Raw genomic sequence first — 26805 nt, 5'->3', positions numbered from 1 at the left:
TGTGTGTGTGTGTAAAGGTGTCGTTCACAGCGTGTATGTGAGTTTCATATTGATTTTAGTCTAGTTTCACAGAGACACACACACACTACAAAAACGTCGTCTTTACACACAAACACACACACACACACACACACACACCTCATTAAATGAAACACAAACAGACATCAACAAGAAAGATAAATAAACAATAAACAATAAATATAATAAAAAAATAAATATTAAGAATTCTCACGTTTAAGAATAAATTGACTTTTGTTTCTACATGTTGTAAATCACAGTAGAGATGTAGGTAAGACATGTGTCGACGTGGTTCTTTTTATATTGACTTTGATCTACACAAAGTCGTAGTTTAAAGAGAATGTGTTTGTCTGGTATCTATTGATATTGATTGTGTATAGTTGTAAGTCGTAGATAGGAATGGGTATGATTATATAGGGTTTAGTGACCTTGATATGGAGTATTATTAAGTCGTAGTTGAAAAGGAATTAATCATCGCCATAAGTCGTAGTTGGAAGGGAAAAAAATTAATGATGTAAGTCGTAGTTTAGAAGGGGGCATTAGATTCATGAACGACCGATAGTGTAACTAGCTGTTCATGCTCCCACTGATGCCCCGGCACTAATTGGGGCATCAGAGAGAGGTGCTCCATACCTGACCCTCGAGTGCTTACACGCAAATAGTAGACTTCAAGATACAACTTCATGATCTAACACTTACCATAATAACTGGTCCACTTAAATGCTTCAGATGGCTCCCTGTAAAGACACAAATATATAATTAGTCAACAAATACATAGATGGTAATTAAATAAAAAATAAAAAAGATAATTACTGTAACATGTTTTGGTAAATTATAATACTGATTGATAATGCTTTTATAAGGACACACTATTCCATTAATTAATACTGTTAATTTCTCTCCTATTATGGTAAATTATGTTAATTAGTGACAGTATTGCCACACACACTACCTGTAATTACTCTCTGTGAAGGTAAATTTATTAAAAAAAATAAAGAGTTTGGTTACCTGGATATTGGTCACAGTTGCTAGTTAACCCTAAATGTCTGCAAGTGATTTGTTTAAAAAAACACACACACACACACACACACACACACACACACACACACACACACACACACACACACACACACCATATTCATACTGTCTCTAATTGCTATACGTACACCTGTCCAACTTGCGTCTCAGGTATATTACAGAACAATACTTTACCATCAATTATAAACTTCAATTGCTCAGGTCAAGTCTTGGTGCTGCTGACTCTCCACTACGCATTATTCTGCACATTGGTTCAAGAGGTCATGACAAGAATAAATAATAAGAACATCATCATCATCAATAACAATGACAATAATAATGATACAAAAAAATATAATAACTCTTGGTAAACAACATTATTAATCCTACTTTATGGTTATACAAGAAACAAAAGATAACCAGAAAATATAAATAAAAGACCATAATTACGACTCGACTCGACACAATTGTTGTCGTCGTGTGATCAAATCCTGTATTGTGGTGGCGTGAGGCATACGACCTTTGAGCATGATGGTCAGTCAAAGATGGGGAGGGGGAGTATGACACGGGAAGATGGAAGGGAAGAAGAGAAGAGGGAGGAGAGGGGAAGAGAAATGAGGATGGGGAAAGAGGGAAGGGGGATTGGAGAAGAAGTAAGGAAAGGGATGGGGGGAAAGAGAAAGGGAAGGGGGAGGGAGAAAAGGCGAAGGGTGAAAGTTTACTAACGAACCCTTAAAACTACTTTCAGTTAAACTTCGGTTCCTCCTCGTCGTCGCCTACAAAAGCTAAAAAAAATAGGTCGAGTCTCTCCTACAAAAGCACTTATTTATTTATACAAAAACACGAAAATAAAAAGGACAGAAAAATTACCTTCGTCCCGCCTCGAGCAACGCGTTTTGTGTGTGTTGGTGAACGCTTGAGAAAATCTGAATAATTATGAATCATTTGTACATTTTCATACACTAAGGAAGCTTTTATACATGTGTACGTTCCTCCTCACCCTCCTCCTCTTATTCCTCTTTCCTCCGTCTTCTCCCATTCCTCCTCATGAACTGCCATCTCCCTCCTCCTGCCCCCTTCCTCCTTCTATTCCTGCTCACCCTCCTCTTTCAATTCCTCCCCCTCTCTCCTATTCCTCCTCCTCCCTCCTTCTCCTCTCCTCTTCTTCCTTCTCCTATTCCCCATCCTCTGCCCATTCTTCCTCCTCTGCTCCCCCCTCCTCTCCACCTTTTCAGTACACGTTGGGAACTTTTTGAAGATCGTCCCCCGTTTACAGGTTAGTGGGCCGGGCTAATCGCTTCCCCCCGTCTGCCTAAAGTAACTAGAACACATTTGAGAGCCTTGACTGAGACCGTGTGAGGGGAGGGGGTAAGGGGAGGCAAGGGAAAGGGGAGGAGGAGAGGAGGGGGTGCCTTTCAGAGGATGATTCCCCCCCCTCACCCCCCACCACTCTTTTGAGCTGTGTGTTTGCAGAGGCGACCTTGAAACAAAAGCAAAATAAAAAAGCCGACAAACACAGCTGAAGAGATAATATGGAAGGGGAGAGACGAACAAACACAGCATGAACAACCTCGCCCAAGTGAACATCAAAAAAGAGGAGTTCCTAGAGCTGTGTTTCCTGCTGGCGAAGGAGAGTGGCTGTACGGGACCCCTGGGGGCTATCCTGAGGCCCTTGAGGTTGAGGGTAGAGAGACAGGGAAGAGATGGTGATGGAGGAGGAGGAGGTAATTAAAGGAGGAAAGGGGTAGTAAAGGAGGTGATTATAAGAAGAGAGAGAGAGAGAGAGATTCAAGAACTGAGACACACACACACACACAGGAAACCTTAACCCCTTCAATACGATGACTTAACCCTTTGAATACTATGACATAACCCCCTCAGTTCTCAAAGGGTTATGTCATCAGTGCTCAAAGGGTTACACTAACCATATCATCACTACACAGTAATCACCTAACAAGCCACCTTATCTCCCCCTTCTTAACCGGTTTAGTTTAGTAACATCATTGGCAATATTGGTCTACACGTTGATCTAATTTAGAGTAATGCAGTCAAGTCTTGGCACTGACGGTACTGTATATGTGAAATTATACTTTGTCATATACAATTGGCCATACTCATAAACGATATGACTGAAATTAACAAAAAATATTACATACATACATTACACACATTAATTACATACATACATACATATATACATACATACACACACTGATGGCTCACTGATTTCTTGAGTGGACGTCGCCAAGCAGTGAGGTATCAGGGCTTGGTCTCTACATTCCAACACCTCACCTGCGGTGTTCCCCAGGGGACCAAGATGGGACCACTGTGCTTCTTCATCCTGATCAACGACGCTCTATCGGACACTCCTCACAGGTGGAAGTACGTGGATGACTGCACTGTGGGGGTTTCAGTGGACAACACCGCACCAGACTACTCATCGCTCCAAGGCACCCTGGACAGGCTACAGGCATGGACTACGGAGAACAAGGTCACCATCAACCACACCAAAACTGTAGTCATGCACATCAATACCGCCACCACTCCAGTGCAAGCCCCAGCAGTCACAGTGGGTGCCCATCCTCTCCAGCTGGTGCAGTCTGCCAAACTCCTGGGTGTAACTATAGACAACAAACTTGACTGGAAGGCCCATGTAAATAACACAGTCAAGGCAGCCTTGTACCGTCTCTACATGCTACGAAGACTTAGGTCACTTGGGACACCCACGCCAGAGCTGAGGACCATCTACAACGCCTTTATTCTCCCCAAACTAACGTATGCGTCACCAGCCTGGTCGTCTTCTCTCAACTCCACCCAACAACGTCAGCTGGAGAAGGTACAGAAAAGGGCCTGCAGAATCATGCTCGGCGCAGACTACTCCGGTTACATCAATGCTCTCTCCACCCTGGAAATGCCATCCATCAGTGACCTCCACCACCAAGCACTGGAAAGGTTTGGCCGTGGACTACTGCACCACCCTCGCCATCGCCACCTCCTGCCACCTGCAGCCCCCAACCTTACTCGCGCAGTCCGCCACTACAACAAAATTCAGCCCATAAGAGCCCGCACCGATAGATATAAGAACAGCACCATCCCTTCTATTGTTAAAATAATAAACAACTCCTGATTTATGTACTGCACAGCCCTGTAAATGTATTCAATGCATATTATATCATTATGTCTAAATTTAATGTAAGTCTGTATATTTTCAGCCACCGGCTGCAAACTCTATTAATAAATCGTTTATTATTATTATTATTACATATACATACATACATACATACATACATACATACATACATACACCGGAAACACTCACGCTACAAATCACTTCCACAGTTCAAAAAACACACACCATACACCTGTATATCTACCTTCTCTTGCCTCACCTGTTTCCTCCCACCCCTACCCTCACCTCCCTCCCCTCTCCCTCACCCCCTCACCCCACTCGTCACGCCCCAATAAAAAAGAGAGGGTTATAAATGAGAGAGAGAGAGAGAGAGAGAGAGAGGTGTTCCGGCCGTGAGAACGGGTGAGAGATTGGAGTGAGAGGGAGAGGATAGGGTAGTATATGGAAGAGGGGAGAGGGACGGAGGCAAACACACAAAAAAATGGATGTTTGGTGTTTGGAAGAAATACAGAAAAGGAGGAGAAGAAAGGAATGAAGGGCGATAAGAGGTGGAAAAAAATGACATTTGGTGTTTTTATGAGAGAGAGAGAGAGAGAGAGAGAGAGAGAGAGAGAGAGAGAGAGAGAGAGAGAGAGAGAGAGAGACGAATATGATGTGAAAACGTATGAAGAAAGAATTGTGAGGTTGAAGTGCTTTGCCGTCATTACTGTGTCTTATGAGTTCTTGTGCCGGAGAGAGAGAGAGAGAGAGAGAGAGAGAGAGAGAGAGAGAGAGAGAGAGAGAGAGAGAGAGAGAGAGAGAGAGAGAGAGAGAGACTGTGGGTGGGCTAGGAGTGAGATGCGGGTCACGCCACGGCAAAAAGAGGAACATTAATTTTTAGTGAATGTTTCCCTATAGGGGTACCATTATGCCCTTTATCTCCTGACCATCGCTGGGGAGAGGATATATACCTTGGCGGAGATATATACATTTATACTCTATACTGTACACCTGAGTTTGTATATCCCAGTACATAACAGGTGTTTTGGGGGAGGATATAGGATATACGTAGGTTATTAGGATTTTTTTTTGGCATATCAAGAGGACTAAATCCATATATACATCTATATAATACTGATATATTCGAGATATCCAAAGAGGAATATACGACACAATTACGTAGTTTTTATATTATCGGCTAAATATACTAGCACATATGCTCCCAATGAAAACCTCACTCTTCAGCCTTCAAGTTGACACCTGAACGGTATATACATTCAGCTACTAAAGTCCGTTCGCTTCTCCTGAACCACGGACCCCCGAGAGATTCATAAGATTCGTGAACCCGAACCAGTAGACCGATACACTATTTTATCCATAAATGCTTCGGGTTCATGAGTCTGAATCTCTCGGGGGTTCGTGGTTCAGGGGGAGGGGCGAACTGAGGACTTTAGTAGTTGACTTAAGTGTCTGTTTAATGAGCAGATTCAAAAGTACGGTTATTACACCTGTTTACGATGCCTCATTAACCTGGAGAAGATGTAAAGGTGAGAAACAGGTGAGGAGATGTTTTATAGAGTTCAGTTTAGGGATGAAAAAATAAAAATAGTTTGATATAACATAAGCGGGTTATAAAAGGTGGAGAGAGAGAGAGAGAGAGAGAGAGAGAGAGAGAGAGAGAGAGAGAGATCACAAAGGGAGTGGGGAGAGAAAGAGTGTGTGTACCGCTGATGAGAAAGAGGGTGTGTAAAGAAAGAATGAGGTGAGAGAGTGGGAGGAAAGAAAGGGAACGAATACAAAGGGAGGAATAATGAGAGAGAGAGAGAGAGAGAGAGAGAGAGAGAGAGAGAGAGAGAGAGAGAGTACAAAAAACACAGAGAAACTAAAAGACAAAAATAAACAAGAGATGAAAGTAACACCAAATAAAAAAAAAAGATAAGAGACAACATAAATAAAGGACAACGTCGTATCACATAACATGAAGAAAAAAAAAAGGAAAAAACATCACGTGAAGAAAGAAGAAATATGAATTATGGAACAGCCTGAAAACCATTGCTTAAATTAGGATCTGTATTCACATGACATCGTAAGTTGAATTTTTCTTTCTTAAGAGTCTAACTTGTACTCATGAACAAGAAGAATATATCGAAAATAGCAGCAATGTTACCCGGTGCTTCAGTTGCCTGGGTTATGAAGCATCGGTTTGAAGTTTCAGAAGTACCGGTACAGCCTGACGGTATGAAGCATCAGTTTCAAGTTTCAGTTTCAAGTACCGGTAAAGACTGACGGTATAGAGCATCAATTTCATGTTTCAGTTTCTGGTACCGGTGCTGTTCCTGACGGTATGAAGCATCAGTTTCTGTTTCAGTTTCAAGTACCGGTAAAGACTGACGGTATAGAGCATCAATTTCATGTTTCAGTTTCAAGTACCGGTACAGCCTGACGGTATAAAGCATCAATTTCATGTTTCAGCTTCAAGTACCGGTACAGCCTGACGGCATGAAGCATCAATTTCAAGATTCAGTTTCAAGTACCGGTAAGGACAACAGATATATGATTTAGTTATCAGTATGAAGCATCCACTGGCCTCGAACCTCTGTTACGAGTCCACACAAACAATATGCACATGTAACAATAGACTGAGAGGATAACAGACGCAGGAGTCATAACAGAAAATATGCTTTGTGTGCTCCGTGACTTATTAATGCCTCTGTCCCTTGAGGGGTGATGCTGGGAGAGAATAGTGCTTCAGAATATAGAGTACTGGAGACCGGGAAAGAGTACATGCTAGCAAACTTTTGTAATGACAGAGTACATACCCCTTAGAGTACAGGTTATTGCTATAGCACAGTGCACACACCTTGAACAAGAGTACACACATCTTAAGAGTACACACGTCTTAAGTTAGGTTAGGTTATATTAGGTTCTGAGATTAAAAAAAATGAAGATTTACTCGTGGACTATGACAGTGGTTGAAGATATGACAGTGGTTGAGGACTATGACAGTGGTTGAGGACTATGACAGTGGTTGAGGACTATGACAGTGGTTGAGGACTATGACAGTGGTTGAGGACTATGACAGTGGTTGAAGACTATGACAGTGGTTGAGGACTATGACAGTGGTTGAAGACTATGACAGTGGTTGAGGACTATGACAGTGGTTGAGGACTATGACAGTGGTTGAGGACTATGACAGTGGTTGAAGACTATGACAGTGGTTGAGGACTATGACAGTGGTTGAGGACTATGACAGTGGTTGAGGACTATGACAGTGGTTGAGGACTATGACAGTGGTTGAGGACTATGACAGTGCTGAGGACTATGACAGTGGTTGAGGACTATGACAGTGGTTGAGGACTATGACAGTGGTTGAGGACTATGACAGTGGTTGAAGACTATGACAGTGGTTGAGGACTATGACAGTGGTTGAGGACTATGACAGTGGTTGAGGACTATGACAGTGGTTGAAGATAAAGCAGACGTGAGTGTCTCCAACTCCCCAAAAGACAAGTCTTGGTCAGGCTTCCCCATAATAACTCTCCCGGTGGAAAAATCCTGACCCTCACGGACAGAGGACCTAATCTTAAAGTTTAATAGCAATAACTTGGAGTTGGCCCAGTGACCTTTATACTCTTCCTCCTCTTCTTTATCCCTCTCTTGCTGCCTTCTTTTCCTCTTCCCTTTTCTACTCTTCTTCTCTTCCTTTTCCTACTCCTCCTCTTCTTATTCATTCGTCTTCATCCTCTTCTTCCTTACTTCTCCTCCTCTTCGTCTTTTCTAGTCCTCGTTTTGTTATTCTTCCTATTCCTCCCCAACTTCTTCTCCATCTTTTTCTCTTCCTCCTCCACCTTACCTTCCTATGACCCTCAAACCATCACAAAATAAAGAAGATCCCCACTTTTAAAATACACAGGCATATATTTTCTTCTATATCCAACTTACCACAAACATGAATTACTGTTGACATTTACATCACTGTGAACCTTTTCCAAGTGATATCTAAATCAGTCTTCGGTTAAAGGTCATGGATTAATAGGAAATTGTAAATCGTAAAAAAGACAATTCTATTAAGAACTCGTATGTACTGGATTTGAATCTGTGACCTTCTGTTGACTCTCAACCAATCACAAGAAATTACTCGGATTAACTTTCGACCAATCACAAGACATTCTCAGGGATAACTTTCGACCAATCACAAGAAGTTCCTAGGGATAACTTTCGACCAATCACGAAAAAAAGCCCAGATATAATATAGAACAAAACCTCGAAACTTCAGGGTAACATCTCGAAGCCTGAAGCCAACAACTCGAAGTCTGAAGCCAACAACTCGAAGCCTTCTGACAAAACCTAAAAGTCTTATAAGCATGTGTAGTTTACCAAAAGCTTCAATCCTGGTAATAGTTTGAAGCCAGATGGGGACAATAGCTTAAAGCCCCATTCTGGCAATAGTTTGAAGCCGAGTGAATGAGCTTTTGATCCCGTGACTCTGAAACTTCGAACCAACCACAAGAAACTTCCCGGGACAACCTTCTCCAAGATTCTGATGGGGAAGTTTTGAAAGTAGTAAGTCAAGGCGTTCGGAAAGTAAAAAAAACTGTATATTTTTGTATATCTAATAGACAGTTAAATACAGTCGATAGATACCTACATGTGAGGAAAGAGGGGGTGGGGGGAGGGTAGGGGGTGGGGGAGGTGGGGGAGGAGGAGAAGGGGACACCACAGTAACAGCAGATAATGGAGGTGAGAAAATGTTGATGACATAAATATACAGAAAAAATTACAAGTTGAAAGAGGTATAAGAGAAAAAGATTAGTGGGTGTAGTAGGTGGGCGTGTGGGTGTAGCAGATGGGCGTGTGGGCGTAGGAGGAGTAGGTGAGGACGTCATTATAGCACAAAGAGGTGATTTTTAGAACGTACGAGTATATACTCTAGGAGGCGAGGATGTAGGAGTTAGGAGGAAGGAAGGGCAGGAGTAGCAGGAAGGAAGGGCAGGAGTTAGGAGGAAGGAAGGGCAGGAGTTAGGAGGAAGGAAGGGCAGGGAGTTAGGGAGGAAGGAAGGGCAGGAGTTAGGAGAAGGGGAAGGGCAGGAGTTAGGAGGAAGGAAGGCAGGAGTTAGAAGGAAGGAAGGGCAGGAGTGAAGGAAGGAAGGGCAGGAGTTAGGAGGAAGGAAGGGCAGGGAGTTAGGAGGAAGGAAGGGCAGGAGTTAGGAGGAAGGAAGGGCAGGAGTTAGGAGGAAGGAAGGGCAGGAGTTAGGAGGAAGGAAGGGGGTGTTTTTGAGGTGGAAGGTGTGGCAGGGGGAGGTGACCCAGGGCCTCACCACACAAAGGACTCTAGCTAGACAAAGACAGATGACCTTTGAGACAGCTGAAACATTTAAACACTGTTCTCTCCTGGTCCTGGGAGAGACCTGTTTACCACAAAGACTAAAAATGATTTTAATGCACAGACAGACAGACAGACAGGCTAATAAGCAGTTGGAAACACAAACATACAGACAGCTAAGTGTAAGAAAATCAACAGTGTGCGTGCCTGTGTGTGTGCGTGTGTGTGTGTGTGTGCAAATCAAACAGGTAAACTTTCACTACTTGAGGCACAGGTAAACTCCCAGGTAAGACACCAAGCATTACGACGCACGAAACACAAAAAAATAACAACAAACAACAAGAACATCCGACTAGCAAAAGTGACGTCATTCACAATATGAAACAAACCTCCGCCCCCTCCCCCTCCCTCTCTATCCTGCCCCCTCACTCTCTCCCCTCCACCCCTCCCAGACTCTCCTCCCTCTCCCTCTCTATCCTGCCCCTCACCTCACCTCCACCCCCTCCCACCCCCACACTCTCCTCCCCCCTCTCTTCCTACCCCCTCAGTCTCTCCCTCTACCCCTCCCCACCTCACCTCCCCCCCTACCTCTTTCCTGCCCCCACCTCTCCCTCCACTGCCCCCCCTCGCCTTCCCTCCACCCCATCCTCCCCCACCCCCCAGCATGGAAAAGAAAAATATATCATTGTTTTCTCTCCGTCCTGAACATAATAGGACCCGGCGGCTGCTGCCCATAAGCGAATTTGGCCCCTGCAGGTGGCACCTGAAGGAAGGGGGGGCAGTGAGGGAAGGGGGAGGTAGGTAAAGGAGGGAGGAAGGAGTGTAGGTAAAGGGAGGGAGGGGGAGTGGGAATATTGGGGAGTAAGGAAGGGGTGGGTAGGGGGAAAATGGGAGATGGGGAGGGCTGTGAGAAGAAGTAATGGAGGGGGGGGTAAAGGTAGGCCAGGAGGGCTTCATTGTCATAAATTCTAGAGCAAGAACAAATTGCCATCTTCTCTCCCTCTCCCTCCCTACTCCATCCTCCCTATGAAGGTGTCAAGTGAGTTCCTCCATAAAGGCGATAAGATTCTGCCTACTTCCTCCCTCCTTCCTTCTATCTTCCCTCCGTCCAAAAAATAAAATAAATAATTTTCGTTGCTTTCTCCCACTCAAAAAAAAAAAAAAAAGGATGATGGAATCTTACTAATCCCCTGCCTCCCTACCTTCCTCCTTCCCATCCCTCCTACCTCTCCTCTCTCTATCCCTTTTACCTCCCCCCCTCCATCCATCCTACCCTTCCTCCACCCATCCCTTTTCACCCCTTCCCCCCTCTCTCTCTCCCTGGTTTACTCGGCGCCATTTACCAGGTGGGGAAAAAAATGCCCCATAAAGCTATTTCTTCATATTAGTGGCTGTGCTGAGTGTCGTAAATTCTCACCTGGTGCTGCATATTACCTGAGAATTTTTTACTATACAAATTTTTCTGTATTTTTTCCGTGTTTTTCCTCTTGTTTTGTCGAGTAAAGTTATTAATAAATTGGTTATTTTTTTTATATTACGTATAATTTACATATACGGTTTTATTTTTTATTTTTTTGCTAATTTTAGTGTAATTATATTGTTTCATCTTTATTCTTTACTGTGTTATATATATTTATTTTTATTATTTTTTTTGCTTTGTTATGTCTTTTAATGTGTCATCTATATTCTAGGGCCAAGATGAGAGCATTAATTATTATTATTATTACCTTGCCTTGTATCCATCTCGCCTTCCCTCCCTCCCTCTGCCACTACTACCATTACCACTACCCCACACTACCACCATCCCCACGACTACTACTACCACAACAACCATCTTCACTACCACCACCCAACTACCCTCGACTACCACCACTACCACTACCACCACCCTCCAACACGACTCACAGGGAATGCAAATCACATTCATATAAATAAAAGAATCCCATTACGTCTTTGTCTCCCCCACAAAGGCTCGAGTACCTTTGTCCCAATAACCCAAAGGTCTTAATGAATCCCTTCTCCTCTCTCACTCTCCCTCCTTCAACTCCCTAAACCCTCCCTGTGTCTTACCCTCCCTCCCTTGACTCTCTAAAGTCTAAACCCACCCTTCCTCAACTCCCTAAACCCTTCCTGTGTCTTACCCTCCCTCCCTCCCTTGACTCTCTAAAGTCTAAACTCACCCTTCCTCAACTCCCTAAACCCTCCCTGTGTCTTACCCTCCCTCCCTTAACTCTCTAAAGTCTAAACCCTCCCTGCCTCTTACCCTTCCTCAACTCCCTAAACCCGTTCGCCCTTTATATTCCCTCCCTGTCCCCCCCTCGTCACGGTCTCCCAGTCTGAAGAGGGTGTAAGGTGACGCCCAGGAGAGGGACTGCAGGTGGCCGCTGACACTACTTGGCGAAACTTAATGTGATGAATGAATTGGGGAGGGAAGGTTTTCTTACGGGGGCTATTATTATTATTATTGTTATTTTTATTATTGTTATTTTTATTATTATTATTATTATTATTATTGTTATTATTATTGTTATTTTTATTATTATTATTATTATTATTATTATTATTTTTATTTTTATTATAATTATTTTTAGTGTTGGCGTTTTTGTTACTGTTAGTAGTAGTGGTACAGTAATATAGTTGAATAGGAGTATAATAATAATAATGATAATAATAATAGAGGATAAATTTTTTGAAAGCAAGCCATTACGATAATTAATGACCCAAGGCTATAAAAAAGAACTTGATGATTAATTGTCATTATTAATATTATTATTATTATTATTATTATTATCATTATTATTAGTGTGTCCGTGTGTGTGTTATAGAGTGAATTTCTAGTTAATACATATTTTGGGTTATTATTATTGTTGTTTTTAACGTTGTTGTTGTTAGTAGTACTAGTAGTACAGTAATATAGTTGAATAGTAGTAAATAATAATAATCATCATAATAATAATAATAAATGACAAATAATCACTAAGCTATTTTTGTAGCTTTGGGTCATTAATTATCGTAATGGCTTCTTTCAAAAGACTTCATCTCCCTTCATCATCATCATCACTACAGCTCATGACGACAATACTATGTGAAAGAATTTAGCGGTGACAATACATACATACATACATACATACATACATACATACATACATTCATACTCCATAACACTCACCTCGCATCACTGAACCTAAGATAGTGTTAAGGAGCGAGTCAACAACATGAGCTATATAAATACATTTTTTGTGTCTCCTCTGAGCCACAAAACCCTTCAGAAAATCGCTCCCCTCCCCCATTGAGCAATTAATTCTCGATAAACCAATTGGCCATCAGCGTTAAACTGGCCACTGCCTCCCAGCTCGTCAGGGACAAACTAGGTCATTATACCATCCCTGATCACCTGGGGCCACATGAGCTACCTGGTGGTGGTAGTATTGGTGGTGGTGATGGTGGTGGTGGTGGTGATGATGATGATGATGATGATGATGATGATGATGATGATGGTGGTGGTGGTGGTAGTGGTAGTGATGATGATGATGATGACGATGATGATGATGGTGGTGGTGGTAGTGGTGATGATGATGATGACGATGATGATGATGATGATGATGATGATGGTGGTGGTGGTAGTGGTGATGATGATGATGATGATGATGATGATGATGATGTGGTGGTGGTGGTGGTAGTAGTGATGATGATGATGATGATGATGATGATGATGATGATGATGATGATGATGATGATGGTGGTGGTGGTAGTGATGATGATGATGATGATAATGATGATGATGATGATGGTGATGATGATGATGGTGGTAGTAGTGATGATGATGATGGTTTAAGTTAGGTTAGGTTGTCACAAACACACAAACTTCCGGAAGGAAATGGCAAGAGAGAAGAATACTACGAACTGTGGTCAATGGCCTCCTGGACCAATGACCCGTGTGTGAGGTCAGGTCAAGCGAGGTCACGGAGGGAAGCCTGTGTCTCATACATACCAGTCCTCCATTGTCCTTCACCCCCTAAGGAATGAAAGGAAGGAGGGAAGGAAGGTCAGTGATAGTGAAGGAGGAGAAGAACAGAAAAGAGAGGGGGAAGGAGGATGGAAAGGAGGAGATGGACAGGAGAGGCAAGGAAGAGGAGGATACAGGATGAAAAAGCAGATAGGATAGAAAAGGTTATGAAGGAGGAAGAAGAGGGGAAGGAAAATGATGAAGATTTGAAGATGGGATAGAAGAGGATGGATAAGAAGAGGAGAAAGAAGAATCTAAATTGAAAGAGAGCCGAGAATGATTATAATAAGGAAAAAAAGAGAGATTCAGTGGGTGGTGGTAGGGCTGAAACACGTCTCTCTCTCCTTGGCTCGAATCATACCTATCACATAGCTTCTCTATCTATGTCTCTCTCTCTTTCGTCCTCTTCCCCCCTCCATGAGTGAGAGAGGCTCGACTGGGGGTTGGAGAAGGGGGTAGAGTGAGACTATGAGGGGGGGGGTGTCGCTCTGGGAGGGAATAAAATAGATCAGATGTGAATCACTCTCTCTCTCTCCCTCCCTTCACACACACGCACGCTCTCTCCCTTCTATCTCTCTCTCACACACACACTTCATTCCTCTTCTCCCTCCATCTCTTTCTCTATCTTCTCCCATAGCTCGCTGCACCTACTGAGATAGATCCCCTCCCTCTCTCTCTCTCTCTCTAGGGCCACACACTATGTCACTGTGAACAAGGTGCGGGAGATCTGCCAGCCGTAAATCAATGATGAAAGGAAACTGGCTGTCTGTTATACCAAGCCTCCCGCCGCCCCTTGTCCAGCCCGCCCCAGCCCACGCGTTCTGTGTGGGGCGAGAGGGATAGACCTAGTGTTAAGGGGCGGGGGGGGGGTTATTACGGCTGCTGAGAGAGAGAGAGAGAGAGAGAGAGAGAAGTAGTTTGACTATGGCATGGTGGTCGGTTTTGTTGTGTGAGGGAGCGTGTGAGAGATAGAGAGAGACTCACCACCTCCACTAGGCTAGCAACGAAGGCTCACAACCATGTCATATTTTTACCCTCAGTTTACGTCAGTTACCCAGAGAGCCTTGCCTACTTACTGCCCTTCCACTCTCCTTCCTCTCACCCATCATTTCCTCATTTAACCTGACCACCACCACCACCCTTTAGTCTCTCTCTTTCTGTCTCGCTCTTATCCTTCTTCATTTACCTTTCCCATCTTTACTTTTTTATCTTTCAATTCTCCCATTCTCATTCTTCCTGTTGTTCCCATCTGTATCTCATTTATCTTATTTACTTTTATTCTCTTCTTCCCCTTCTCCTGTTTCTCTCACACTTTCATAACTCCCCTTACAAGTTACAACCTGAAAATCGATTCTTACGTCACACTCTCTATGACCTTATGAGGAGGTGTCATACAAGGGTCAAAACAACGTGACCTTGGTAGTTAGGCGTCATAGAAGGGTCAAAACATCGTGACCTTGGTGAGGAAGTGTCATACAAGGTCAAAACATCGTGACCTTGGTGATGAAGTGTCATACAAGGGTCAAAACATCGTGACCTTGGTAGTTAGGTGTCATACAAGAGTCAAAACATCGTGACCTTGGTAGTTAGGTGTCATACAAGAGTCAAAACATCGTGACCTTGGTAGTTAGGTGTCATACAAGGGTCAAGTCTCAAAATTAACTACCTCTTGCACTACTATATACTGTACAATTAGGGAGCAGCCGAGTTTCCATCCTGCTCCCTCTCTCTCTCAGCCCTATTTTTTATCAGTTGTGGGTCACGTGTGGGGGAAAGGGGGGGCATTGAAGCAGCTGTGGGTCACGTGTGGGACATATGAACAGCTGTGGGTCACGTGTGGGGTGCGGGGTGGGCATATGAGCTCAGGAAGCGAACTCCATTTAAGGTCGTAACAACGCTCAGGTGAACGATAAATCTGGTCCTGTCCGTGAGCAAATTGTCTCCTTCCTGGGTTCCCCTCACCACACACCCTCACAATACCTGGAGCTTACCTGAGCCTGTACCTGGAGTTTACCAGAGCCTGTATCTGGAGCTTACCTGGAGCCTGTACCTAAATGATACCTGGGGCCTCTACCTGGAGCTTACCCGTGCCTGTACCTGGCAGATACCTGAAGCTTACTTGAACCTGCGCCTAGAGCTTACCTAAACCTGTACCCGTAGCTTACTTGAGCCTGCGCCTAAAGCTTACCTGAGCCTGTAACTGAAGCTGACCTAGAGCTTACCTGAGCCTGTAACTGAAGCTGACCTAGAGCTTACCTGAGCCTGTACCTGGCGTTTACCTGTGTTGTACGTTAAGCTGTGCACCACAGATCAGATACATCTTCAAAGAACTTACTCAGGCCACACACACACACACACACACACACACACACACACACACACACACACACACACACACACACACACACACACACACACACACACACACACACACACACACACACACACACACACACACACACGGTAGATTTGAATAAAGAAACTAATCGTCTGGGAAGATAAAGCAACACAAATAAGGACGGTAATAGATGAAATGATTACAGTATCCCTTTATTTTTCTCGTTCTTCAGATGGTCGAGGGAAAGGGAGCAATACAGAGGCCCTAATCGACTGGGAGATAAGGCAAAAAGGGGAGAGAAGGGGAAAGGGAAGGAGGAGGGGACAAGAGGGAAGAGAGGGGAGGGATGGAGGGGAGGAGGGAGTCTCAACGTAAGATTAAGAATGTCTTAAGTAAAAGAGCGAGACTTTTGTAACTTAGGTGTGAGAATATAAACAATAAAAAAGGAGCAATTTTATCTTCAAGGATCTGGTACTTAGAGAGGAGGGAGGAAGAAGAGGAGGAGGGTTAGAGATGGGGAAGGAGGGCTCTGGTAGGGAAAGGGGTCTGGTAAAAGGGGGGAGGGGGAGGGGTCTCTCATGGGGAAGGGAGACAGTCATAAGAACATAAGAATGGAGGAAACTGCAGCGGGCCTATAGACCCATACTGGGCAGTCCCGTTGTGATAATTGTGGGCAAGGAAAGGAAAAAAAATAAAAAGAAGAAATGAGAGAAGGATCAGAGAGGAGGGAGCAAAAGAAGGAGAGAAGAATAAGAAAAGAAAAATAAGAAAGGAGGAAATTAAGGATCAGGGAAGCAGGCAGGAAGACCTCCCCCCCATCATAGCTAATTACCAGCGACATTGTCTAACGATATTCAAATCACCACTTTCTTTTTCTCTCGATTTTAGACACAGCTGAGTAAGACGACGGCGAGGCGACGACGACGACAATGATGAAAATTTAAATACCTGAATCTGTCGTCGAATTATAAATGAAGGACATTTTTATCTTTTTTCCATTTTTAGCTGCCAAGGAATCCTCTATTCTATAAATTAAATGACTTTCTTTTATATTTTTGGTTTACAGAGCTATTTTTTCAAGGGTGGGGGAGAGGTGAGGCGTGGGTGAGGAGTAAGGGAGAGGAGAGGGCCAAAAAGCTCTCTCTCTCTCTTATAGGAATGAAATCGGCTGCTCATATATTTTTCCTGAATTTTTTTAGAAAGGAGGGGGAGGGGGGAGAGGGAGCGAGGTAACCCTTTGTTCTACGTATTAAATGGTCTTTAGGCACCTTCAGGGAACTATATTTCTTCACTTTATTTAAGCCAAGAATCTCTCTCTGTTACATGGTGTGTGTGTGTGTGTGTGTGTGTGTGTGTGTGTGTGTGTGTGTGTGTGTGTGTGTGTGTGTGTGTGTGTGAAGACTAAATCATCCTTCCTCCACACAAAACAACATCTTAGGAACTTTGAAACAACTTCCGTAGGGTAATACTAGTAAGTGCAGAACAATAAGTAAACACTGGAGTCTGTTGATGAATTTGTCTCTGGTGGATTAAGTTTACGTTAGCTCTTAGTAGACGGGCTGAGAGAGAGAGTCGGCTTCACGTTACAGTCCCATCATCTCCCACACTCACAAAACTTACAATTTACCTGAACTTTAATACCTGACTGACAAGCCTCGGGTCAAACTCACCAGCTTTCGTCATGAGTTCTGACTGTAAATAAATGTAATATCTCTGGTCCCAGGTCGGCCACTCCAGAGATTACATCATGACCTGTATCTATAGCTATCCAAGTTCAAGATCTGACCTACATCTTGGCTATCAGATCCCAGGTTCAAGAATTATTTCCGCCTTGACTTGTCACCTGACCTACCGAGTCCCAAAGCTAACCACTAAATCAGGACCTGTATCTCAGCTCTCAGGTCCCACAGCCAACCCATAAGTAATGACCTGTATCTTCGTCACACACACACAGGTCCTGGGGCCCAGTGACTCATGAGACACCCAAGGTCACACAGGCTTTAATAATCCACACGAGGACGTCTTACCACCACCACCAGCAGCAGCGCCTCCTACAGTATAGTGGCGACTGATAAATGCGATACAGTGTTTAAGAGAAGTTGGGTTATAACGAGAGGTGATATAGTGAAACCTCCATATAACGGACTTCTTCTCTTCATATAATCCGGACATTTCACTTCTATGCATTTTCACATAAATAAGCCCTCGATATAACGGACGTCCCTCGCTATAAAATCCATTAAATAGAGGTTTCACTGTACATTGAGTTAAAAGCAGCATTTGCCAGTTAATAACCAAACATACATACGACCCACAAGTTAATGGCAGACATAACTAAAATATCGGTGGAATTTTTTAGCCACAAATATAAACGGTGATGTAAAATATACTAGTCTATATAATAACCACAAGATCAACATCATTACACAATAAAAAAAGAAAATTACACAAACACACACACACACACACACAAAGAGAGAAAATAAGCCTCTTAGTGTGTTATGTGGATAATATTTTGTTACCAGTTAGAAATGAAATTATTATTTACACTTTACAATAACGTAAACACCCCGAGGGCTCTAACACACCTCACCATCTCATCTGACAATCGTACCTTGAGATTCACTTATTAGGCGATGGACGATTCACTGTCTACTCTATTCCGAATCACCAACTACCATACCCCAAATCACCAACTACCATGCCCCGAATCACCAACTACCATGCCCCGAATCACCAACTACCATGCCCCGAGTCACCAACTACCATGCCCCGTATCACCAACTACCATACCCCAAATCACCAACTACCATACCCCAAATCACCAACTACCATACCCCAAATCACCAACTACCATACCCCAAATCACCAACTACCATACCCCAAATCACCAACTACCATACCCCAAATCACCAACTACCATGCCCCAAATCACCAGCTACCATACCCCAAATCACCAACTACCCTACCCTAAATCACCATCCATCAACCCCGAATCATTGACCACCAAGTACAGAATCACCAGCCAACATTTTTTCCCCATTGTTTTCTTAGTCTTCAACTCTCCTTTAAGTACTAACACAGTCTTGATTACTTTGGCCTGGAGGTTTATTTTTTCAGACGGTGTTTTGTCTTCTTACCGGGAGTCGGGATTGTAGTGACTCCCCAAATCCCTTATATTTTTGTATCGTAATTCTCTTGGGATTTTAACTGGTAAATCTTATCTACTAGGAAAAGGCTATTGGATTATATAGTGTTCAGTGAGAGATAGTAAGGGTTAGTGCTTATAAATAGTAGGTTGATGTTATTAGTGAGGGTTATTATACTCTAAAATAGCTGGTGATCTTACTACCAGAGGCTAGTGAGTGGCTATTGGATTCTAAACGCTCAGTGACATCATTCCAAAAGGTACTAGTAAGGAGTCAATACTCATAAATAGCATAGGTTGACGGCTATTATACTCATAAATAGCATAGGTAGAAGGCTATTATACTCATAAATAGCATAGGTTGACGGCTATTATACTCATAAATAGCATAGGTAGAAGGCTATTATACGGTGATCTTTCCGGCTATTATACTCATAAATAGCATAGGTAGAAGGCTATTATACTCATAAATAGTAAGGGGCTCTTAGATTTTAAACACTTTGGGATATTTTTTTCCAGAATCTATTATACAGTACACCGGGCGCTCGGTAACCTTAACTTCCAGCGGTCCTCAGATGGTAAACACACAACCTCTCTGGCTTGGGGTTATGGCGTCAATTTTTTACCGCGTTTGTGTTCCTACTGTATACATTTTATAGTGTGGAAAAAAAAATAACATATCCTACAAAAAGAGACGCAGATGTCAAACAATAGGATGAGAGAAAAGCCTCCTCACTACCCCCTCCCCCCTCATCCCCCAACCCCACCTACATCCACTGTTCCCCACCCTATCCTACCCTACCAAGTCCCACCTCCTCCCTACCCTGCCTCCCCCAACCCCTACCAACACCCACTGTCCCTTCATCTCCCATTCCCCATTTACCTACGCCCAGACTCCCTCTCCACCACCCGCCGCCCCCCTCGACAAACACACGCCCCGGGGCCTCTGTACCCTGATAATCCAGCTTTGTACCAGACCGGCGTAGCAGCGTGAAGGATCTGCTCGCCCGCGCTCTATTGTCGCTCCTATTTTCAATCTTCCCACTGCACGAGTTTACTGACGTCATGGTGTCCTGCAGGATGTCGACCAGTAGCGTGGGATCGTTATAAAATCCTATAGGATATCTCCATATGTTGCGAGTCTATACTCCTCAGTGTCTTGTGATGTCTCCCTGTGATGTGTTTTATTTCTGACGTCTCTCTACTTCTCTCTCTCAACACTGTGTAAATAACCACTTAACTGTAACTCACATTAACTCGACACTTCAAAAATAAACCATAACAATATCAATGATCACAATGTGGTTTACTCAAAGACGCAGGTTCGAATCCCACTAAGGATCTAAGTTTATCTTCAAACAAAACTAAACAAACACATTCGTACATTTACCTGGCCTCAAGGTGTCGTGTACTGGGCAGGTGAGTGACATGTACTTATTACCGTTAGCGTTTGGGGGTAAATTTGTTTAATATTAAATGTTTGTAGAAGACACCCCGGGGGTCCTTTGAGTTTTACGGCTTAACGCCTTGATTACGATTTAAACCCTCGAGTACGATTTAACCACCTTGAGTATATGATTTAACCACCTTGAGTACGATTTGACCCCTTTGAGTACGACGAGTTCACTACCCTGAGCATATTGACTTAGTCCATTAATTAAGACAGGTTTACCTGTTGAGTACAATAATTTAATCCCCCGAGTATAATGTCGTCGTATTATTATTAACATTATTATTATTATTAACATTATTATTATTATTAGCATCATCATCAATATTATTCCTATAACTAAACCCTAACCAAACCATCAACTCTATAACGATAAACAAAACATTTTACCCTGGGTATTAGTCCACCTCCACGCTGCTACCCCTTGAACCAGGTATCCCGACAACAGGAATAATTCAGGTGAAAAAAAAAAGCGACACTGGATAAATCAACACCGAGGTGAGGGAGTCCCGAGAGGCGTGATCAATGCACAGGTAGACACAGGTACACACACACACACTAAGGTAACACGGAGGCATTTTTTCTAGTCCTCGAGGCATTTTTTTCTCACCAAGAACATTTTTCTTCTTTCCTGGGGCATATTATCTTCTATTTTCTTCATAACTCCATTAACGAATACATAAAAGAACATCACCTGAGGACCTTGAACATTTGCCTTACCTGTATATTTACAGAACGGGCGAGAGAATGAAGAATAAAAAATAATCACAATCATCTTATTTCTCGAAGCTAACTACTCTGCTCAATCTTCGGGGGGAGAGGGAAGGAGCGGTGGGGAAGGGGTGGTGGGGAAGGGGTGGTGGGGAAGGGGTGGTGGGGAAGGGGTGGTGGGGAAGGGGTGGTGGGGAAGGGGTGGTGGGGAAGGGGTGGTAGGACATCGACATGAATCACACGTAATTGACGTAGTTCCTCATGATCTGTCGGCGGAGAAAAGACGTGGGGAGTATAAAAAGAGAGAACAAACAAAGGGAAATTAAAGAGGGAATAAGGAGAGAACAAAGAGGGAACAAATAGGGGATAAAGAGTAACATTCAAGGGTTACCTACATCAAAGAGACGAAGTTGGCTGAATATTCTGTGTGTGTGTGTGTATACCTACCAATGTGTGTGTATATAAGCATGCCTGTGCGTGTGTGTATAAGTATGCATGTGTGTGTATAAGTATGCCTGTTTATGTACAAGTGTGCATATATATTGACTAGGTGTACAGTATATGTGTGTAATAGTAAACATGAGTACACCCAAATAAATCTCTTTAATGCTACTGTTGTCACTCAGGCCGTAATATAAGCAAACAAACTTAAGACTTCATTACACACAGTCCGGCCATCCTTGTTTGCCTCTTTCTGGTCGAGGCGCTGTAAGTTCACGCGATGTAAAGACGTTAATGATTCCCCCAGATCATCATTCAGGCGTGAGTAAACAACACGAACATCCCAGAGGCAGAACAAGCAAACAGTGGTGCCCCCCCACCCCCACCAACCCTGTATGCTGCCTCCCTGCTTCTGTTTACACACCAGAACAAACAATACTGTGCGTTCACTGCCATCGGAGGAACCGCCTGACCCAGTGTGAGTTCAAAGTGGGGAAGAGTGAGTGAGTATGAGAGAGAACAGGGTTTTATCAAGTCACCCAGAACCGTAAAGTGTGTGTGTGTGAGAGAGAGAGCGAGCGAGAGAGAGTGAGTGAGTGAGAGACAGACCAGAACCGTAAAGTGTGTGTGTGAGAAAGCGAGAGAGAGTGAGTGAGAGACAGACCAGAATCGTAAAAAAAAAAAACATAAACCGTAAACAATGCCTCAGTTACCGAGTGTACTACTGGTGGGATAAACAACTCTATCACAGTATCTACCGACCTATATACATGATAGAGCCATCTGACGTAAAAACATAAGAATGGAGGAAACTGCAGCGGGCCTATTGGACCATACTGGGCAGTCCCATTTACACCCAACCCCTATTGCTCATATATCCATCCATCCTGTTTGAAGCTATCCAGCGTATTAGAGTTGATGATGATATTTAAAGTATAACATAACACCTAAACGTACTGGCCCGTGGAGGACAGAGCGTATCATGTTAAGTTGGAGTCCGAGGGGTAATGTACCTATTATATATTAAGCGTCATTCTTTGTTCCATTACCTTTAAGTCGGTAAGCCTGGTATACACCCTCTTATATCCCTCCACTTACGAGGGAAATTCAATATACAGACTTCTGGGAATACCTGATCTAGTGCGCTATGGGGATAATATTTTTTAAGTCGTTACAACAAGGTATTCTCCTAGCCGGAAGTTTACATAGCTGGGAGGTGTTAAAATGTCCGTCTAAATTAGGTTAGGTTGGAAGGTTAGGATAGGTTAGGTGATGTTAAATGCCCGTCTAAGTTAGGTTAGGAGGTGTTAAAATGCTCAAGTCTAGTGTTGAGTTAGTACTGGTGGGAGGTTGTCAAGGCCACTGAAGCTGTAAACAGAGTCTGCTTAACCTGCCCTAGCGTTCAGTGTCAACAACGTCAACAAACAAAGTCTTTCAGCTGATGTGTAGGAGAACTGAGTAAATCATTGTTATGTTGTTAGTTCACACCACTTGGAGAGACTGGCAGCACTAAACAGAAAGACCAGCTGGGACTTTGTATTGTTGTCACCTCACACCACTCGCCAAGTTTATCACAAGCTCAGGTGAACTGTGATGACGCAGAAAGTTTTTATTTTTCGTAAGCTTATTATTTTTATTATTCTCGTAAGACCTTAACAGTAAAAAAATATATTACAACTAATTTTCTCTCAGCTAAAAAAGTTAACAAAACCTTTGAGTCCTGGACGGTTAAAATATCGTCCTCAAAGGGTTAAATCATCGTCCTCAAAGGGTTAAATCACCGTCGTCAAAGAGTTAAACCATCATCCTCAAAGGGTTAAAAATCATCCTCAAAGGGTTAAACCATGGTCCTCAAAGGGTTAAATCACCGTCCTCAAAGGGTTAATATGTTTCAGTGACGTACTAAAGAGTTAAACCATCATCCTCAAAGGGTTCTCCTCAAAGGGTTAAACCTCCTCAAAGGGTTAAATCAACAGTTACTAATAGTTCTCACCTCTGGTCAACTTTGTCTTCAGTACTTAACAATGATTCACGAGGCCATAAACACCAGCTTTGATAAATTGACTGTGTAACCGAAGTAATGTGTCGTTCAAGTAGTACCAGGTGGGCTGCTCCCTCCAACGAAGGTATGAACCGAATCTTTGTTGTGTGTTGTAAGCCCACACGAAGGGGGGGGAGGAGGGGGGGAGGGAGTTAAGTTCAGTATTGCGTCACTCGTCCACTCGGAATAATAATAGAAGTTGAAGCAAGTCCTGAGACGGAAACACAAATATATTCATTCAGCAAAAATCTATCATAATTATATTACATCATGTACATAAAGAGTAGATAAAAGTGAATAAAGACCAAACAGTGTGGCCAGCCCCGAGTAAAGTATGTTGTGTTGTAACCTCACACCACAGGGAAAAGTTTACTTGGGCAGCTCTTCCACCGGACATAAACATGCAGCGGTGGTAAAGGCGAGTGCTGGCTGGTACACTCACATACACACATCCACAAACATACTACACATACACATATATACACATGCACATCCACAAACATACTACACATACACCCACACACACACACATCCACACCCGCCCCCCACACACATATATACATCACAAACACAACCAAAACAAAGAAGGTCTCCCCCCACCATCACCCCCGGTCTCTCCACTCAGCCCAAGTCTGTACACAATACCTCACAACCAAGGACCATATAAACCTAAAATGTCTTCAGTACACATAACAACATACCTGACTTGTGTACAGGAGACGATGACTTGATCCTTGAAGCATTCTAGTTTTAATTCCACTTACGAGGTTAAACGTCACTTTAAACCCCGATTTAACACAGGTAATCCAGACTTATATTGAAATGTCCTAACACTGATCATGTGCTAGGTAAATTAATTTTTTTTCAAAGTTTCATCAAAAGTATATAAGTTCTCTATAGTTACACGCACTGATATATTAAACGTTGTGGTGGATATAATCAATTTATTCTTTGTAACTCTCTCACACTAAATATTTCTTCCCTTCGTGTTTTCTCTTGTGTTTACCTCACCACCACCACCGTCATCAGCTCTACTCGGCCTCTGACAACACAACACACCATTAAACACAGTCGTCAGGTAACAGTGTCTTCTCAGTCCTCGTAATGTAATAATAATCCACAGAAATGTCAGTTTATAAATCACTATTTCTTGCCGTACTCGCACTGTATATGTCACCAACTATCGAACTGTACTTTGCGTGTGTTTTCAACTAATAAACAAATTGTAAACTTTAGAACACGTCTTTATTTTCTATTTAAAGATGTGATTAGTTGTGTGTTATCGGGATAAAATTTGACAAAACACTGCGGAGAATTTGTTGTCGGTAAACAGTACTGCGGGCGTCCCTTTCACTAGAACACGGAGCGCTACAGCGGCATACCGCCTCTCACGCCAGTCAGCCACACACTGACCCTCAAGTCTCCCGTCCCGTTGACCCACGCCCCTACTCCTTCCCTCCCTCCCCCCCACAACTTCGCATCACCCCACCACCACACTTACGACAAACAACAACATCAGTTCTCTTCTCCCCAAACCATCTTCTTTCAACACTCACCTCCCCAACCTCACAACTCCAGTTTCAACCCTCTCCCCCCTCATCTCCCTTCCTCCCCCAGATGCATGTTGTCATGTCACCTCCAGAATTAACGACCCTCTACACCACATCGAATTACATATATAAGCCACAGTCCTGACACACACACGGGTAAATATATCCCAAGACAAATATGAAAGTCTACCATGAAAAAGTGATAATAAACAGATAAAAAAACGAAGGTAAAAACAAACCTGTTGACCTCAAATGACCTGACGCGTCCAGGAAAGGTCATAAAAATTTTAAAAGGAGTCATTAGAAAGGTTAAAAGGGGGTCATGCTTGCTATCTGATACGTCAGTCGGTCTGTCTGTCTGTCTGTCTGTCTGTCTGTCTGGCCCAAACGCCACCTAGGCGTGAATTTGTTTTAAGTGTAGGTGATGTCGCCAACACAACGACCACACCCCAAGTTAACGAGTTGCATGACCCAGTGTCAAGGAATAGTCCGAGAAGACCGGACAACTCGCCAACTGCACTGGCTAACCATTACCCCGGAATACGATCCGCAAATCGATTAACATCCAGGTCTCCAGATACTGCTGGGTAGACAGAGGCAAATGGCGTAAAGAAACTTGCCCATAGTTTCACCATGCCCGGGGATCGAACTCGGGTCCGCTCGCTTGCGAGGCGAGAATGCATACATACATACATACATACATACATACATACATACATACATACATACATACATACTCAGTCACAAATCTTAAGAAGAAAAAACAGTGGTATAAAAAGATGCTCTCCTCCCCCACACCCTCTCCATCGCCTCACCTTATTCACATCCGTTAATGACTTGTTATCGTGTTTTTTCCCAGGTACGACACAACAAACCCAGGGAGATAAACTATCAGTGACAACTTTTGACTAAAACCAACAGTATTAAGACAAAGGGGCCCACACGAAGATTAACCCTTCCCCTCCCCATTCCTTCCCCCTCCCTTCCCCTCCCATTCCTTCCCCCTTCTTCTCACCCGTACTGGTCGTCACTGGCTACGGTACAGTTTCAAGGCAGTTTTGAAGTCATTTTGTCCTCCGTGTTCGTGCCGGGTTTAAGGTCAATAGTAAATGATATTAAATGATAATCTTAAGCCGTGTATCTCAAATTAGGGGATTTTTTTACTTACTATTTTGGGGGATTTTGGATTTTGTCTTGCATGGCTGATTTATTTAATATTTTTATAGTTTACAAACTTTTAACATTCTGACCCCAGCTAATACCTGGGCGAGAACCTCTGAGAACTGACCTTCGGGTACAACACCGTCAGGAGGGAATAGAAGGTCCTCTTGACCAGCTCGGTGTGTCAGGTAAAGCAAGATTAATTTCTCCCAAATAAACCCGAATCTTCACACTGAAGCTGAGAGTTTGGTTGCAGGTTAAGTAAAAGTTAGGTTAGGTTAGATTTGGGGCAGGTTAGGTTACAGTTAGGTTAACTTTAAGGCAGGACAGGTTAGGTTAGGGTAACTTATAGGAGGTTAGGATAAGTTAGGGGCAGTTTAGGGGCAATTTATTTTACGTTAAGGTAAGTTAAGGGTAAATTAGATTAGATTACGTATACATTAGATTAAGTTCGGCTAAGTTAGAGATAAGATACATTTGGTTCATCACAAA

At 43.2% G+C, this 26805-nt stretch overlaps 1 long non-coding RNA gene across 1 annotated transcript in view; it reads right to left on the bottom strand.

The window, feature by feature from the left end:
* The window catches only part of LOC121875571, a 121155-nt gene extending 96156 nt beyond the window's left edge, over positions 1–24999 (bottom strand). Inside the window, exons 1-2 of the long non-coding RNA XR_006090642.1 lie at positions 24304–24999; positions 718–755 (exon numbers count right to left, since the gene is read on the bottom strand). This is a non-coding gene — a long non-coding RNA (uncharacterized LOC121875571). The remainder of the gene's footprint in view (positions 1–717; positions 756–24303) is intronic.
* Positions 25000–26805: the final 1806 nt, after the last annotated feature.

Source organism: Homarus americanus, unplaced genomic scaffold, assembly GCF_018991925.1.
Source record: "Homarus americanus isolate GMGI-L3 unplaced genomic scaffold, GMGI_Hamer_2.0 scaffold51859, whole genome shotgun sequence".
Lineage (NCBI taxonomy): Eukaryota > Metazoa > Arthropoda > Malacostraca > Decapoda > Nephropidae > Homarus > Homarus americanus.
This window is presented reverse-complemented; position numbering and strand designations above follow the sequence as displayed.